The following is a 16,731-nucleotide window of genomic DNA, read 5'->3' as shown; positions in this document are numbered from 1 at the left end:
AATAACGTTAGTGTGTGCCACTATTGATAAATAACGTTAGTGTGTGCCGTTTTTTCTTCTTTTTTCCATGTGCGCCATTATTATGCAGTACTAACGATAAATAGCGATAAGCGTATCTTTTTAATGCGGCGCCATTTTAATGCATAGGCGCTGTGCGCCATTATTCACTGATCCCGGGGTCTATGGCTAAAAATATTAGAGGTAGAGGATCAGCAGGATAACCAGGCAACTGGGATTGGATAAAAGGAAATCAATATGGCAGCCTCATATCCCTTTCATTTCAGGTGTTGACCTGCAACAAGGGTCATTTGAAACCAACAAGATAGTCCAAAATGTCTTGCCAATATTCCCACAAAAGTGACCCAAACAGATACAAATAAGAAAACTCTGCAACAAAAAAAGCATAGCTCCAGCCCTTCGGGTAGTCCGGTGTCTGCAATCAGAGACACTCTGTGAGGCAGATGAGCACTGAGATAAGATGAGCAGTAAAGGCCATACATCTAGTGACTTGGCTTTACGATCGACTATTCGATTCAATCATTTTATAGAATCGAGAGAGACTCGAGTGTATTCCAGAATTTCCAATCGGTGAAAAGTGGCTGATATCATGTCGAATTGACCAGCTTAGTCGATTGAGCAGGATGCATGATATTGATCGATCGCACAGGAATTGGCCACTATTCACATGTCATTCGATTGACTGTGAATCCATTTTTTGACATCCAGAGCATGGAGGTACAACATCGGTCAGATCGAATGTGAAGGTGAATCTCATAGGATATCATTTGTAGTGAGTTTCGTTTCGATCAACCATGCTGAAGTCAATTCCTTAATGAAGTCGCTTTGTTGTTTGAATCAGAATCGCTAGATGGATGGTTAGAAAGTGTGTTTTTTTTGTTTTGTTTTTTGTCTTCAGCAGTTTGATCGACTTCTACGCAGTGTGTCCCGTTGCCTTCAGCAGTTAGTTCCATAGGAAAAGGAGCAAGCCTATGTAATCAGCAAATGTGTCCTGTGAGCAGATCAAGACATGCCAATTACATTTTTTAATGTACAGTAAAGTTGACCTTTTCATTTGCGTATTATATCGTAGTTCCACTGTAAGTAATAAATAGTCCTTGTCTTTAGCATTGCTTGTTTTGTTTTTACATCCACAGGTCCACAATGGAATTGCCCTTCTGTTCTGGTATTTTCTTAGTATTCCTGCATGAGTGTAGCTGCTGACAGTGGCATTCCTCCCATTGTTCTCCAACATGCTGGTGTCAGGCTCACCCAGGTGCACTGAGCTGATGTTCAACATTCACTACATGGAAAACTCCAGTGTTTCCACATTGCTTTGGAGCCAGCCTGGAGGCCAAAATAGTCACTTTTAAATTTTTCACTGTTGCTGCTGCTCACAACTGCACCGGCCACACTAAGTTGCCGCCCACACCCGCATCTGCCACACTAAGCTGCCACCCAGAACTGAACTATCCACACCAAGCTGCCACCCACAACTGCACCCCCCACACTAAGCTGCCACCCACACCTGCATCAGCCACACTAAGCTGCCACCCACACCTGCATCAGCCACACTAAGCTGCCGCCCAAACCTGCAACGGCCACACTAAGCTGCCGCCTACAACTGCACCACCCACATTAAGCTGCCACACAAACCTGTAATGGCCAAACTGAGCTGCCGCCCACAACTGCACCGGCCACACTAAGCTGCCACCCGTAACTGCACCACCCACACTAAGCTGCCACCCAAACCTGCAACGGCCACACTAAGCTGCCGCCCACAACTGCACCACCCACATTAAGCTGCCACCCAAACCTGCATGCAACGGCCACACTAAGCTGCCGCCTACAACTGCACCACCCACATTAAGCTGCCGCCTACAACTGCACCACCCGCACTAAGCTGCCGCAAACAACTGCACCGGCCACACTAAGCTGCCGCCTACAACTGCACCAGCCACACTAAGCTGCCGCCCACAACTGCACCGCCCACACTAAGCCACCATCCACAACTGCACCAGGCACACTAAGCTGCCATCCGTAACTGCACCACCCACACTAAGCTGCCGCCCAAACCTACAACGGCCACACTGAGCTGCTGCCCACAACTGCACCAGCCACACTAAGTTGTCACCCACAACTGCACTGGCAACACTAAGCTGCCACCCACAACTGCACCGGCCACACTAAGCTGCCACCCACAACTGCACCAGCCACACTAAGCTGCCACCCGTAACTGCACCACCCACACTAAGCTGCCGCCCAAACCTGCAACGGCCACACTAAGCTGCCGCCCACAACTGCACCACCCACACTAAGCTGCCGCCTACAACTTCACTGCCCACACTAAGCTGCCGCCCACAACTGCACCAGCCACACTAAGCTGCCACCTGTAACTGCACCACCCACACTAAGCTGCCGCCTACAACTTCACTGCCCACACTAAGCTGCCGCCTACAACTGCACCAGCCACACTAAGCTGCCACCTGTAACTGCACCACCCACACTAAGCTGCCGCCTACAACTTCACTGCCCACACTAAGCTGCCGCCTACAACTGCACCAGCCACACTAAGCTGCCGCCCACAACTGCACCAGCCACACTAAGCTGCCGCCCACAACTGCACCAGCCACAATAAGCTGCTGCCTTCAACTGCACCAGCCACACTAAGCTTCCGCTCACAACTGCACCACCCACACTAAGCCACCATCCACAACTGCACCGGCCACACTAAGCTGCCGCCCACAACTGCACCAGCCACACTAAGCTGCCGCCTACAACTGCACCAGCCACACTAAGCCACCATCCACAACTGCACCGGCCACACTAAGCTGCCGCCCACAACTGCACCGGCCACACTAAGCTGCCGCCTACAACTGCACCAGCCACACTAAGCCACCATCCACAACTGCTCCGGCCACACTAAGCTCCCACCCACACTAAATTGCCACCCACACCTGCACCGCCCACACTAAGGCACCATCCCCAACTGCACTGGCCAAACTAAGCTGCTGCCCACAACTGCACCGGCCACACTGAGCTGCCGCCCACACCTGCACCACCCACACTAAGCCACCATCCACAACTGCAGTGCTGAAGGTACTACATGTGCTTTCCCTAATGATGGAATCTCCGCCCTGTGTTGGTATTTCAGAAAACTGTAAACATTTTTGACGTAAATAAAATATTCATATTCAAGTATTGATCCACAAACTCCAGTCCTGAGCTGACAAACCCAAGTTAATTTACGTATTATTAAACAGACAGTTCTCTTCCCATCTTGTTTTTGCAGCCTGTAAAAAAAAAAGAGAGAACAAAAATGTATAATGAAAGTTCAATTCCAGATACAAATCTAATGACACCACCTGGTACTTTTATAAACCAAATATATATCTGCCATGTGAAGAAAGATGATTCTGCAGAAATAAATCCTGTTTTAAAGTGTAACTGTCAGGCATAAAATCAAAAACCAATTCTTTATTGACCAGGTAATCCAAAAGTTAAAATCACTTTTACTTTTCTTGTTGATAAATGATTATTTTCCAGTTTCCCTGACTCTCATTTGGTACACACAAAATTTGGTACACAAAAAGGAAGTTGTAGGTAGTGTTGGGCGAACAGTGTTCGCCACTGTTCGGGTTCTGCAGAACATTACCCTATTCGGGTGATGTTCGTGTTCAGCCGAACACCTGATGGTGTTCGGCCTTTTAGTTCGGGTTCGCCCGAACTGCTCAATGCCCGGCTGAACAGGGCCCTGTTCGGCCGAACAGGGCCCTGTTCGGCCAAATACGGCCCCCCTATGGGGTCGCAGGCATAAGGGGGGAGCATGCCCCGATCGCGGGGGGGGGGGGGTCGGAAATTCCCCCCACCCCCTCCGCTAGCGCTCCCCCCTCTGCCCGCTTCCCCATAAAAAAGTTTGCGTAAAGTTAAATAGTACCGGTGGTGGCTGCTGCAGTGGCTGGCTGGCCTGGCAGTGGTGTGAGTGATGAGGAGGAGTCCGAGTAGGACGCGTTGAGGCCGGGCAGCGGGCGGTTCAGCGGTAGTACCCTTGGGGTACTTCCGCCCTTTCTCTGACCTCACGTCCTCTACGTGATGACGCATACAAGGGTGATGACGCATACCAGGTTGGTCAGCTGACTCTGGCTCCACTCCTTATTGGTCCAGCACTTAGGGAGGTGCTGGAGATATGTATGTGTATATATACTGCCGGCTGTTCAGTTGCTGGTTGTCTGGCGTTGCGAACACATACGTGGGAGCACTCAGACCTGTAGTCAGATCCTTAAAGAGGAACTCCAGTGAAAATAATGTAGTAAAAAAAGTGCTTCATTTTTTACCATAATTATGTATAAATGATTTAGTCAGTGTTTGCTCATTGTAAAATCTTTCCTCTCCCAGATTAACATTCTGACATTTATTACATGGTGACATTGTTACTGTGGGCAGGTTATTTAGCTGTTTCTAGCTGCTCTGTCTGTTACAGACAGCTGATAACAGCTATTTCCTGTCTCTGAACATTGTTACATTGTGGCAGTTTGCCAGCAGTACCGCCGTATTCAGAGCCTCTTGTGGGAGGGGTTTCAGCACAAAATCAGTCACACAGCGCCCCCTGATGGTCTGTTTGTGAAAATCATTGTCTTTCTCATGTAAAATGGTGTATCAGCTACTGATTGGGAAAAAGTTCAATTCTTGGTTGGAGTTTCTCTTTAAGTGTGCCGGGACCAGCTGGAGCTGTAATCCTACACTTAGCTAGATTCTGTTGATAGCTAAAGTACTAGTTTGATTGTGATTATCTGTTATGACTTATTGCCTGCCTGACTATCCTCCTGAACTCTGATCTTGTACCTTGCCATTCTGATACTCTGCCGAACACCGGCTCGTCCTTAGACTCTGTTTCTGCCTCCTGATTTTGTACTTCGATAAATCTGATACCCTGTTGCCGAACCCTGCCTGTACCTTGACTCCGCCTCCACCTTCTGAATCTGTACTTTATCTGTCTGTGTGTTTACGACCTGGCTTGTCCGACCTCGAGAACCAACCTTACTATTAGCATAGCTCCCAAGTGTCCCTTTTTCTGGGGGAAAGTCCCTTTTTGGGAGCCCTGTCCCTCTGTCCCTCTTTCACCCTCATTTGTCCCTCTTTCAGGACTTTGTCCCTCTTTCTATGTAAATATATATATTTCTATACTAAAAATGTGTTTGATTGACTCTAAACGTTATTCCCAACCTTGAAATTGAGATATTACTAATTTTAAAATGTGAATATGAAGGAAACTGAACCAGGAGAGAAAAAAACAGTGTGGTTTGAATTATAAAACAACATATGGTTCTTATGAAATCTTTATGGTATGCGTGACTAGAGGCGTGGTGGGGGTGTGGCCAGGGTTGTGGCATGGGCGTGGCTTGAGTGTCCCTTTTTCTCATCTCAAAAAGTTGGGAGGTATGTATTAGAGGCGGTTCCCTGTCTTGTTAGTGACACTACCTCCAGTGTGTCACTCTCAGATTATCCTTCCTACCCTCAGCCTGACTCCTCCCGTCTTGGAGAGTTCAGGTCTTCGGGAGGAATCTGCGCAGTTCTCCTCACTGCTCTGAGGCCTAGTCCTCTTAAGGGCCTTTTTCTACTAGCCTGCGATTTGCTTCTGATCGCAAATCGCAAGGTACATTAAACTAATGGAAACTGCAGCAGCAATTTCCATTAGTGCGATCCGATTGCGATGCGATTTTGGTCAAAGCGCAATCGTCGTCCTGCCGCGTTTTGTATGCGATTGAGCTGGACTACGAGTATAGTAGCTCAATCGCAATCGCATGGTGGAAATTGAAACGCGATTGCGATCGCGATCGGAATCGCAATCGCGATCGCATTTCATAGTGGAAAAGAGCCCTAAGTGTTACTGTTACACCAAACACTACACTCTACTCTACAGATTATCGGTGATACTGCAGATCACTGGTAATCAGATCCTCTCTGTGCTTCACTGTTCGTTACAATGCATCAGAGCAATTTTCACCTCCCATTCATTCGCCAATAACTTTATCACTACTTATCACAAGTTATTCAGCTACATCTTGTTTTTTCCACCACTAATTAGACTTTCTTTGGGTGATACATTTTGCTAAGAATTATTTTTTAATAAATGCTTTTTAACAGGAATATTAAGAAAAACATGGAAAAAAATTCACTATTTCTCAGTTTTTGGCCGCTATAGCTTTAAAATAATCCATTTTATGTTTTGTTTTGTTTTGTTTTTTTAATTGTAATTTTTTTTTCCATTAAAATTTTTATTTGGGTTATTTTTCGGTGTGGGAAATAAACAGTTAATTTTAAATGTTAAAATGTGTGTATATTGAATTGAAAAATGTATGTAGATGTAGTTTTACTATTTGGCCACAAGATGTCTTCCCGGAAGCATAAGTAGGACGGAAAACATTTTTTTTTTTCAGAAAAAACGCGGCCTCTGATAAGAGAACATTGGTGTTTTACTGCTGGGGACTTTGATAGGTGATCGAGAACCATGTTCCCGTTCACTGATCTCAGGGCTGCCGGGGAACAGCACGGGAGCACGGGGTGCGCCCGAGATCGCGATTGCGCATGGGAGTGCGCCGAAGCGCAGCACCATAGCAGAGCAGCCGTCTGGACGTGAGGATCACGTCTGGGCAGCTGAAATGGTTAAAGGACACCTGAAGCGAGAGGGTTATGGAGGCTGACATATTTATTTCCCTTTTAAACACTGGCACACATTTCCCTTTTAAACACGGCTGGCCTTCTTCTCCATCTCTTCTTCACTTCCTGTCCCATCCTGTGACAAGCGGAAGTTCAAACAGTAGAGGGCGCTCTACTGTATGAACTTCGCCTTCTCACAGGACGGGACAGGAAGTGAAGAGGAAATGGAGAAGAAGGCCAGCTGGAGAAAGGGACAGCATGGACCCGGGAACTCTCGCCAGCAGGATAGGTGAGATGCGTCGGTTGTCACCGCATCGAATGCTGCTTAGGACGCGTTAACGATTTCACAGCAGATTCGATCACAATGATCGAATCTGCTGTATATCGACAGGAAATCGACGTAGTGTATGGGTACCTTTAGTCTGAACTCTGGTGTCCATCAAGTGAAACAATCCACCTCTGGACCACTGTGAACCTTTGGTGTCCATCAAGTGAGACCATCCCCCTCTGGACCACTGTAAACTCTTGTGTCCATCAAGTGAGACCATCCACCTCTGGACCACTGTGAACTTTGGTGTCCATCAAGTGAGACCATCCATCTCTGGACCATTGTGAACTTTGGTGTCTATCAAGTGAGACCATCCACTTTTGGATCACTGCGTATGCTAGCATCCTTCAAGTAAGATACATTACACTGTAGGCATTTTTTCTCTCAGCAGTAATAGCCAGTTGACTCACCTGAAGTCCTTTGAACACATAGTAATAGTAAAATCAGCACCAACATGAAAATAGCTATGAGATAAGGTATAAATATTCTCCTACGTTCAAAAGATGGTTGTTGATCTAGAAAGACAAACAGAGGTAAACTTTAACAAACTATTTTGTAATTGTGTAAAATTAACAATGTTATACTGACTATACAGTATATAAAATACTGTATATCCCGACGTATAAGACGACCCCCCCCCCCCCCCCCCCCCCCCACACACACACACACACTTTTCCAGTTAAAATATAGAGTTTAGGATATACTCGCCCTATAAGACTACCCCTCTTCCAATGCACACCAAATTTTAAAAAAAATCCTATACGGGTGCTATGTATGAACAGATACTGGTGCTGTACTGTATGTAGTACCCAGTATAGAACAATACTGTATATAGGCGATTGACTGCCTGGTTGGATTGGTCAACTCTCCTTAAAGAGGAACTCCAGCCTAAACAAACATACTTTCATTAAGTTACATTAGTTATGTTAATTAAAATAGATAGGTAATATAATCTCTTACCCACACTGTTTTAAAAGAACAGGCAAATGTTTGATTTCACGATGGCAGCCATCTTTTTGGTTGAAAGGAGGTGACAGGGAGCATGAGACACAGTTCCAACTGTCCTGTGTCCTGAGCACCTCTCCCAGTTGCTAGGCAACATGAATAACAACATAGAAAATCCCATCATGCTCAGGCCCGGGCATTTTTTCTTTGATGGGTGGAGCTTAGCTAAAAATGCAGCTAAAAATTATGCTTTGGTAAGAAAAACAAAGTTCTGATGCTGTGAAACTATTAAAGAAACACCAAGCCTTTTCAGTTTCTGCTGAGTAGATTTTTAGTCCGGAGGTTCACTTTAAGTGGATTGGTCAGCTCTCCCTGTTTAACAGAGCAGTATGGAAGAATAGATTGTGCTGTGCCCATAAAACACGCCTCTTTCACCCTTCTGGCCCCACCCTTGTATCCTATTTACCTCCTTCTCTGCCTCTCAGATCTCGCACATGTGCACCTGCACCGCTTCACTACAGTCCCTCAGCAGCGAGATCTGAGAGGCAGTAACAGGATAGGGCGTATCACCCGGCATCAATGACACCCGGCGTATAAGATGACCCCTGACTTCTCAGAGGATGTTCAAGGGTTAAAAAGTAGTCTTATAGGCCAGAATATACAGTACCTTTTTTTTTTTTTTTTTTTTTGCACAACTTTAATAGCTCGATTGGAATGATTAAAAGGTGAACTGAGATCAAGTATATTGCCATACTAAAATAGATTGTTCTTATTTAAGGAACACAAAATTAGCATTCAGTTTTATTATTTCTTCAGCGGCATCACAGTATAGCATTTAATGCTCTGTTGAACAGTTTTATGCTATCATGTATGGCCAGCAGTGATGAGCGAAAATGGCAATATTCTTTTCGCATTAATTTTCATGAAAATAATGTTACATTTGATTTTCGAGCGAAAATTCCATAAAAAAATTGTTTTGTTAATGGGGGGGGGGGGGGGGGGGGGGGGGCTACCAATGTTAATCTGACCAAAAGAATCAATCGTAGTCAAGAGGCGTCTTTTGTTTGGCAGATGAAATATGACTGTAGGCATCATCATACTTTAACCGCTTGAGTTCTGTATTTGTATATACCTGTTAGATTAAGATCTTCTAGAGTCACAGTGAGTGTCTCCTCCAGGCTGCTGTGCTCCACATGGCAAGCGTAAATGTCGCCCTCCCTTGTTGGCACTTCCACGCTGACTCTGGTCTGATAGGTGCCGTCAGGATGGGGGGAGGATGGGACTGGCTTCATCTGAAGGAATATGGTCCTCTCCATTCCTCACCCACTTCACATCCACGGCTCGGGGGTGAAACCCGTACGCCAGACACTGAAGTCTTGTCACCCCGTCTGGCTGCTGACGGCCCCACACCTTCACCTCCGGCCGTGCTGAGGGGAAAATTGACAAAGCAATAAATCATCTTCAAACCTCAACATACTGTATATTGTTTATACACAAAATGTGGCACTAATATCTTAAAATGTGAGATTAAAAGTCTGCCCTTATTTTGTCTAGATAATATATGCCATTACAATGTTTGTGGATGCCCGGTTGCTATAATCTGATGCAGTATTCTATGTGTTTTTAAATTGATTTTTTTTATATATTGCAGTGGATTTCTCCACTTTTAGCCTATGATGTATGTACCTTTAAAGCTAAGACATACACCTCTAGGGGTGTGGCCTTATACTCTATATAACCTGTGTAACACCTGTATTGGTAAGCTATGATTAAGGAGCCATTCATTGCTCCGATACGCGTGAGCTTTTATCTGTAAACACTGATGATGGATTAAGAATAAAGATTTTTCTACTTCACCCTACCTTTTGGTGCAGCGGGACTTCCTTGGTTACTCATGGATTTTTGGCGTTTGATTTCCCTGCTCCCATCTGTGTACCACACGTGAGTGCAGCGGTCTCCCCTTCTCTTTTTGCAAAAGTCTGCCCATGTTGGGCTAGCATACATTGGTGTTCAAAAGTATGTCCCCCACCCTTCTTTCTATACCAACTTCTCCATAGTATTGTATGTTTTTCACAATGAATTATTTCTTATCATTAAAGAAAATAGGTTAGAGATAAAGAAGAACCTCCAAAAAGTAAATGCCACCTTATTTTTTTTTAACCAGTGGCACCAAATTAAGCTTTTCACATTGCTGCTTCATTTTAGAGCCATTTTATTGTAAAAAAAAAAATAGTTTATTCAGCCATATTAGTAGGTTGCATCCTTGGGGTGATTTAGGTCAGGACTGTAACTACACAAATGTACATACCGGTAGTAGGAGCCCTTGATATTATCTTTACACAACTGAATTTCCACAAGTTCCTATCCTGAAAAGAAATGCATAGCTTACAGCTGTCCCTCATTGGGCAGCCAATCCCCCATCTCTCTTTCCACCACCAATGTCCCTTGTTTGGCCTGATGTATCAATCTGTAAATATTTATGTCTTTGCCTATACTTCGAAAGAAAGGAATATAGATCAATCTGTGTTTCGAATTCAAAATTAAGATGCATCTAAGGCCTTAAAGAGACACTGAAGCGAAAAAAAAATGATGATATTATGATTTGTATGTGTAGTACAGCTAAGAAAAAAAACATTAAGATCAGATACATCAGTCTAATTGTTTCCAGTACAGGAAGAGTTAAGAAACTCCAGTTCTTATCTCTATGCAAAAAAGCTATTAAGCTCTCCGACCAACTTGGTCGTGAAGAGGGCTGTTATCTGACTTTTATTATCTCAACTGTAATTGAACTGTTTACTTTTCCTCTAGCAGAGGAGAGTTTATTACTTTACAGACTGCTCTGAAAGACTCATTTTGAATGCTGAGTGTTGTGTAATCTGGACATATTATAGAGTGATGCAATGTTAGAAAAAACACTATATACCTGAAAATAAAAATATGAGAATATTTTCTTTGCTGCTAATCTTCTAGTAATTATTCATAGTACACAACCAATTCATTATATCATATATTTTTTTTCGCTTCAGTGTCTCTTTAAGGCTTACTTATGACTGAGGGGGAGTCGTGGTGGCCACACCTGTGATAATATTATAAGATCCTTGGCAGAGGAGCCTCCTGGTTGTACAGTTCAACATGGGGAAGGGGAAGTGAATGTATTTTTTGGGGAGAGACATTAAACGGATACTTAAGTTTTCTACAAAAATGCAGTTTTACTTATCTGGGGCTTCTACCGGCCCCCTGCAGCCACGATGCGCCTGTGATTTGTAGTTACCCCTCTAAGAGGATATTACAGTTTGCATCCCCTCCCCCACAAAAAAAAAAATCTGGCTCCAGTTGGGCTACAATCCAATATTTGCATTTAGTACCGATTCCTTCCTAGCACTTACCTTCAGTGTTTTTCACTTTATCTCTAAAAATGTTTTTGTATCTGTTTATCCATTCAATACAGTGCTCTTCGGCGAAGGTCTTATCCCTCCGAATGTCTGTCGGATTAGTGTTCCATTGCTGTGTTAATATTTCTGCTTGACTTGTGGCTGGGTAATACCTCAATGAGTCCTTATCAAAGAAGATGAAATCTCTGCCGTTATATCCAAAGTCTGTGTGCCCCCCGATACTGCCATCATCATAGCGCTCGCACTGATATTTTATCTGGTACGTGGAAACCTCTGCAACAGCAAATGTCAACAAGTTACACAAGAGCCAAAATGGTCCAAATTTAAATATTTAGTTAAAGAAAGCAGAGTTAGGGCTTTTCCCCACATTTGTGGTGTGGGAAACGCAAGTTTCGTCTGTGCAAAACACAAACCTAAATTTCTCCCACACACTGCAATAGCATTCTTAATAGAAAAAGATACCATTACTCTATAGGGGTCTCAAACTCGCGGCCCTCATGACAATATTTTGTGGCCCTCGCCGGCAAAAGCTTCCTTATAGTTCGTTTCAGTGCTCCCAAGTAAACCGCCGCATCCCCGCCGTTAAACGAGGGCTGCAGAGCCCCCAAATCGCCCGGGGGGCAATCCGCCGGCATTTCCTGGAAGGGGCAGAGCTTTCAGCTTCAGCTCTGCCCCTCCTGAAGTCAATCGCCGCACGGATCGCCGCCTCTCCCCGGCCCCTCTCAGTGAAGGAAGAGTGAGCGGGGCGGGCAGAGGCGGCGATGCGCCACGATTGTGAAATTCCTTATGCGGCCCAGCCTCATCCTGACTTTGCCTCCTGCGGCCCCCCAGGTAAATTGAGTTTGAGACCCCTGCTCTATAGGATATGAAAATGCAAAAGTTACCTTTATTCAATCAATTAAGTACAAACACCAAAAGTAATACTAAAATCAATTAAAACTGGAGATTGTAACAATGCTGGAGGCAGCTGCGGCGAACAGCGTCGCCACCGCAGCTACCTCCGTGCCCCTGGCTGCTCAGTCCGTTCCGGCGTTTAGCACGCTGAGGACGGAAGCATTAGGGGTCCGTGGGGTCGCTGTCTCGCGCGGGCGTGCACGTAGACAGGACCTTTATGCTCGGAGGAGATACGTCAGCTGACCTGGCGGTCGGCTGACGTCAGAGGTGACTCCTGCAGCTCGGATTGGCTGATTCCGAGGTGGGAGTGGCTGGGAGTCACCCTATGCTTCTTAAGCCTTCGGGCTTCATTCGGTCCATGTCTGCTGTCGTGAATACTTGTTGTGTTAGCGCTCAGACCTTAGACTAGATCCCAGGGGTTGAAACCAAGGACTTCACACCTAGACTAGGAATTATTATATTCTGTGATCTGTGTATGACTTTGGCTATAATCTGACTCTGATCTCGTTTACTGTTTCTGTACTTCTGCCTAACTGTCTCATAGTTGCTGAACCTCTGCCTGATTTCCGATTACTCTTCTGCCTCACGATTCTGTATTGATACTGTCCTCTCTGTTGCCGATCCTTGCCTGTCTGACCATTCTACTCACCAGTGGGCCCTCGCCACTGGTGAGGTACTAGCTTCACCACCAGCTCCTCTGGTGAAGTTATTCTTTAGTGCAGTACTGCAGTACAGTCTGAATCACCTGCTCCACAGGTGATCATTAGTGCAATACTGTTTGTATCTCCTGCTCCTAGGCTGCAGTACGGTCTGAATCACCCGCTCCTCTGGAAATTCGGTTTCTTCAGTATTTGTATCTCCAGCTTGCTGGAGCTTGAACCCTATTACACGGTCAGTGTACTGATAGTACCTCACCAGCCCCTCTGGTGAGGTCTCGTCAAACTATTAGTTACTGTTCTCTATTGTAATTTCGGTAACTGATAGCACCTTGCCAGCTTCACTGGGAAGGTCTAGTCAAGTTATTCAGTTACCGTATCTGATAGTACGTTGCCATTCCCTCTGTAAGGTTAGCCGTACTTATTAGCACTATCACAGCTAGTGTCCACAAGCACCTTTGAAAGGGCCTAGCCTTGTATTCAGCTAGCGCCAGCCAGCACCTCTGAAGGAGCCTAGCCTGATTGGTTCCGAGGCTCATCAGCTCCACTGATGAGCCCTCGTTATATATTCATCAGTAGTCCCTAGCCAGCTGCCCTGGTAAGGACTACTTAGCCTATTCTTTGTATTCTCTCTGTTGGCACCTTCTCCACCCCTCTGGGAAGGTCTGTTCTTAGCTGTACAGCAGATGTATTGATAGTGCCGTACCAGCCCCACTGGTAGGCCTTACTACTATTAAAGTTACGGTTGCACCAAGCACTACACTCATATCATCCTTGTAGCTATACTGGTATTATTGGTGATTCTGCGGTTCACACATAATCAGTTATAGCTTCTGCATTATTTGGTGATTCTGCAGATCACCAAATGATCAGACGTCTGAGTTGTGGCACCCAACCGTTACAGAGATGCTCTGTCAGGAACCGGCCCCACGGCAAGCCTGCAGATACGGTTCCCGACTGCGGGTTCGACCAGATCGAGAGAGGAAGCAGCCTTAGTCTAGCTAACACAAGGCTGTGACCCCTCAGAACACTTCTCACTGCCACCACTAGCTGTTGCTAGACACTTCCACTCTGCTGTCCAGTGATCTGCACGCAATCTGCGGTTTCGTATTCGGGTCAGCTTTGTGCTTTAGGCCGAATACGGGAACGCCACGCACACACACACACAGTACAATCATACAGTAGCAAGGAACAATCAGGCACTGACTTTGTAATGCAAGTTACATGGCAGTCTCTTCTAGGCTATGAGCGTTAGCTTAGTACAGCAGAAGTCAAACTTATTAAATAACGATTTAATAGTCCAGAAAAAAGTGGAACAATGCAGAAAATAATATATACAAAAGATTTACAAAAAAAAGTAAAAGTTACAAAATAAAAGTTACAAAGGACTACGAGTTGAACCTGGACGGGTTCTTATAGGCCCATTTGGGGCCTGGGGGTACAAGCCCAACCTGCCTCCGAAGCTTTGCACAGAATGCTTGTCATATCCTGTGATATTCAAACTTCAATAGTTTTTCCTGTCCCACTTTTGATCTTTCAGAGATTTCAAAACACTTCCAGCAAGCTGTCATATGTAAACTTCAAACGTTCCTGTGTTAGCTTCCAACTGTCTAGCCTCATTTAGTCTGGATTGTATTTTGGGCTTGTTTACATATACACAAAGTTCTAAGCAATGCAACACCTTTGCTGGATGCAGGACAAAAGGCGGAAGTTGTTATGTAATTACCTGTACCCAGAGGAACTGAATGCAAATGTAGTTTCACAGACCATCACATTAGCAGCTTATTTGAGCCAGGTGACAATAGCACATATCTGAGACAGTATTTCATAGCAGATAAAAGGTGACTGGCTAGTGACCTAATGAGCCATTTCCTTGCCCGAAGCTAGCAACTCAAAGTAGCAGCTTCCTTCAGCCATACACATATGACACAATATGGCTTCCAGGTTCTGCATATTACCGTACATATCATCATCATTACATATATCCTTCACATGCTCCACTAAGCTAAGCCCAATCCGACAGTCTCAACCATACACACTCACACAGGTACCGGTACCTAGACACACGTTTCCTGGATACAGATATTCAAGATAACAAGTCCGTCCCAACCGTCACCGGATAGACACTCTAGACACCAAGCGGTTAGGCCCCATTTGCACTTAAAGGATCACTATCCCGAAAAAAGTAGGTAGTTGAAATCTGACAGAACCAACAGGTTTTGGGCCAGTCCATCTCTTCCTGGGGGATTCTCAGGATTTTGTTTTCAACAGCATTTCCTGAACAGCAGTTTAACTGCCAGAATAGTAAGATACCAGCCAGCCTCCCTACAAACTCGCACACTATTTTGTCAGTTAGACATTGCAACTGCTGTTCAGGAAATGCTGTTGAAAACAAAGAAAACCCTGACAATCCCCCATGAGGAGATGGACTGGCCCAAAACCTGTCGGTTCTGTCAGATTTTATCTGCCTACTTCTTTCGCGATAGTGGTCCTTTAATCAGTTGCTCTCAGTTATAACTGAGAGGACAACTGATTTTCAAAGTAATGCCCATGTTTCCCAATGGCACAGTTCACACTATACACGTTTTAACTGAAATCTTTTTCACAATGCACTGCTATGGGGAAGGAAAAAAAAACATGTATGTAAGGATCCCTCCTGCCGGTTGCAGTGGAGCTGCAGCTGAGCCGTTTTGATATTTCTACCTGCATTTGATTGCTTGGTTTTGTTTGCATTTGCAATGAGAGCCATTGCTATTTGCAAGCACTCTGCAGTTCATCAGAGTAGCTCAGGATGTTGTCATGAATCCACCTATGGCTGGCTGCAGTTGAACTGCAGTCAAACAGTTGTGGATTTCTTACATGCATGTGGTTGCATAATCTGGCATGCATTTGTAATGAGAGTTCCTTCCATTCCCAGACCGCTTGCAGCTTTCAATCAGTGTAGCTGTGTGGGAATTTGCACGTCTTTTTCCATTGGCTGATGTCCACATAAAAGCCTGCCTCTCATTCCAGACCTCATCCGACATAGCGTACAGCTTACCTGAGTTGAATAAAAATGGTTAATAGAGGCGCCAAAATAGGATAAGATGGGTTAAAAAACGTTTAAAAAGGAGGGGGTGGGTGGATCCACTACCCTCACTAAAAATGACCAGGCTAAATCAAGCCGTAAATGATGCAAGAAAATATTTATTAGTCTCCAAATACAGTGCAACGCGTTTCACGGGCACACATCCCGCTTCATCAGGCAATTGAGGTAGGAGAACACTAAAGGGGAGAACAAAAAAAACAAAAGAAAAAACAATGCTAGGAGGTACTCAAAAACTTTCACAACAATTTACCATATTTTTTTTATAAGCATCCATAGCAAAATCCGTTTGGTTTTGTAATACGTGGGCTATTTGTCCCAATATCTCTAAATGTGCCCCTATAAAGTTGTAAATCCATATAAACGCTCCCCTCTTGCCTATACGCATGCGCCGCCACCCATCCGCACACGCTCCGACATTCCCCTTCACTCTGGCATTGGCGTCATCACGCATGCGCTCTATGCGTAATGCGTACAATAGATGCGTCACAGCTGTCACATTGTGCGGCCCTGTCTTCTGTTAAGGCCAGGTCTACTCTTGACGCATGGTGCGTCCCAAGCGTCACGTCCGCTTCCGGTCCCCTAACCGGGAGATTCAGCCGCCAATAACTCAATAAAAACAACCAGAGGGGAGCATTCTCGTTCTACACAGGCACTCTAGCTTTCGATTGACCTACACTTGGTAAGTGTCACTGGTTTTTATACTATTACTTTTACGTGCCGCCGTGCATGACTAACATTGCACCTAATTTGTATTTGCTACACTGATCTATGCAA

General features: G+C 45.1%; 1 pseudogene; it reads right to left on the bottom strand.

Moving 5' to 3' along the window:
• Window positions 1–3,164: 3,164 nt before the first annotated feature.
• LOC137528739 (major histocompatibility complex class I-related gene protein-like) overlaps window positions 3,165–16,731 on the bottom strand; it is a 97,564-nt pseudogene continuing 83,997 nt past the window's right edge.

Source organism: Hyperolius riggenbachi, chromosome 8 (assembly GCF_040937935.1).
Source record: "Hyperolius riggenbachi isolate aHypRig1 chromosome 8, aHypRig1.pri, whole genome shotgun sequence".
Classification (NCBI taxonomy): Eukaryota; Metazoa; Chordata; class Amphibia; order Anura; family Hyperoliidae; genus Hyperolius; species Hyperolius riggenbachi.
This window is presented reverse-complemented; position numbering and strand designations above follow the sequence as displayed.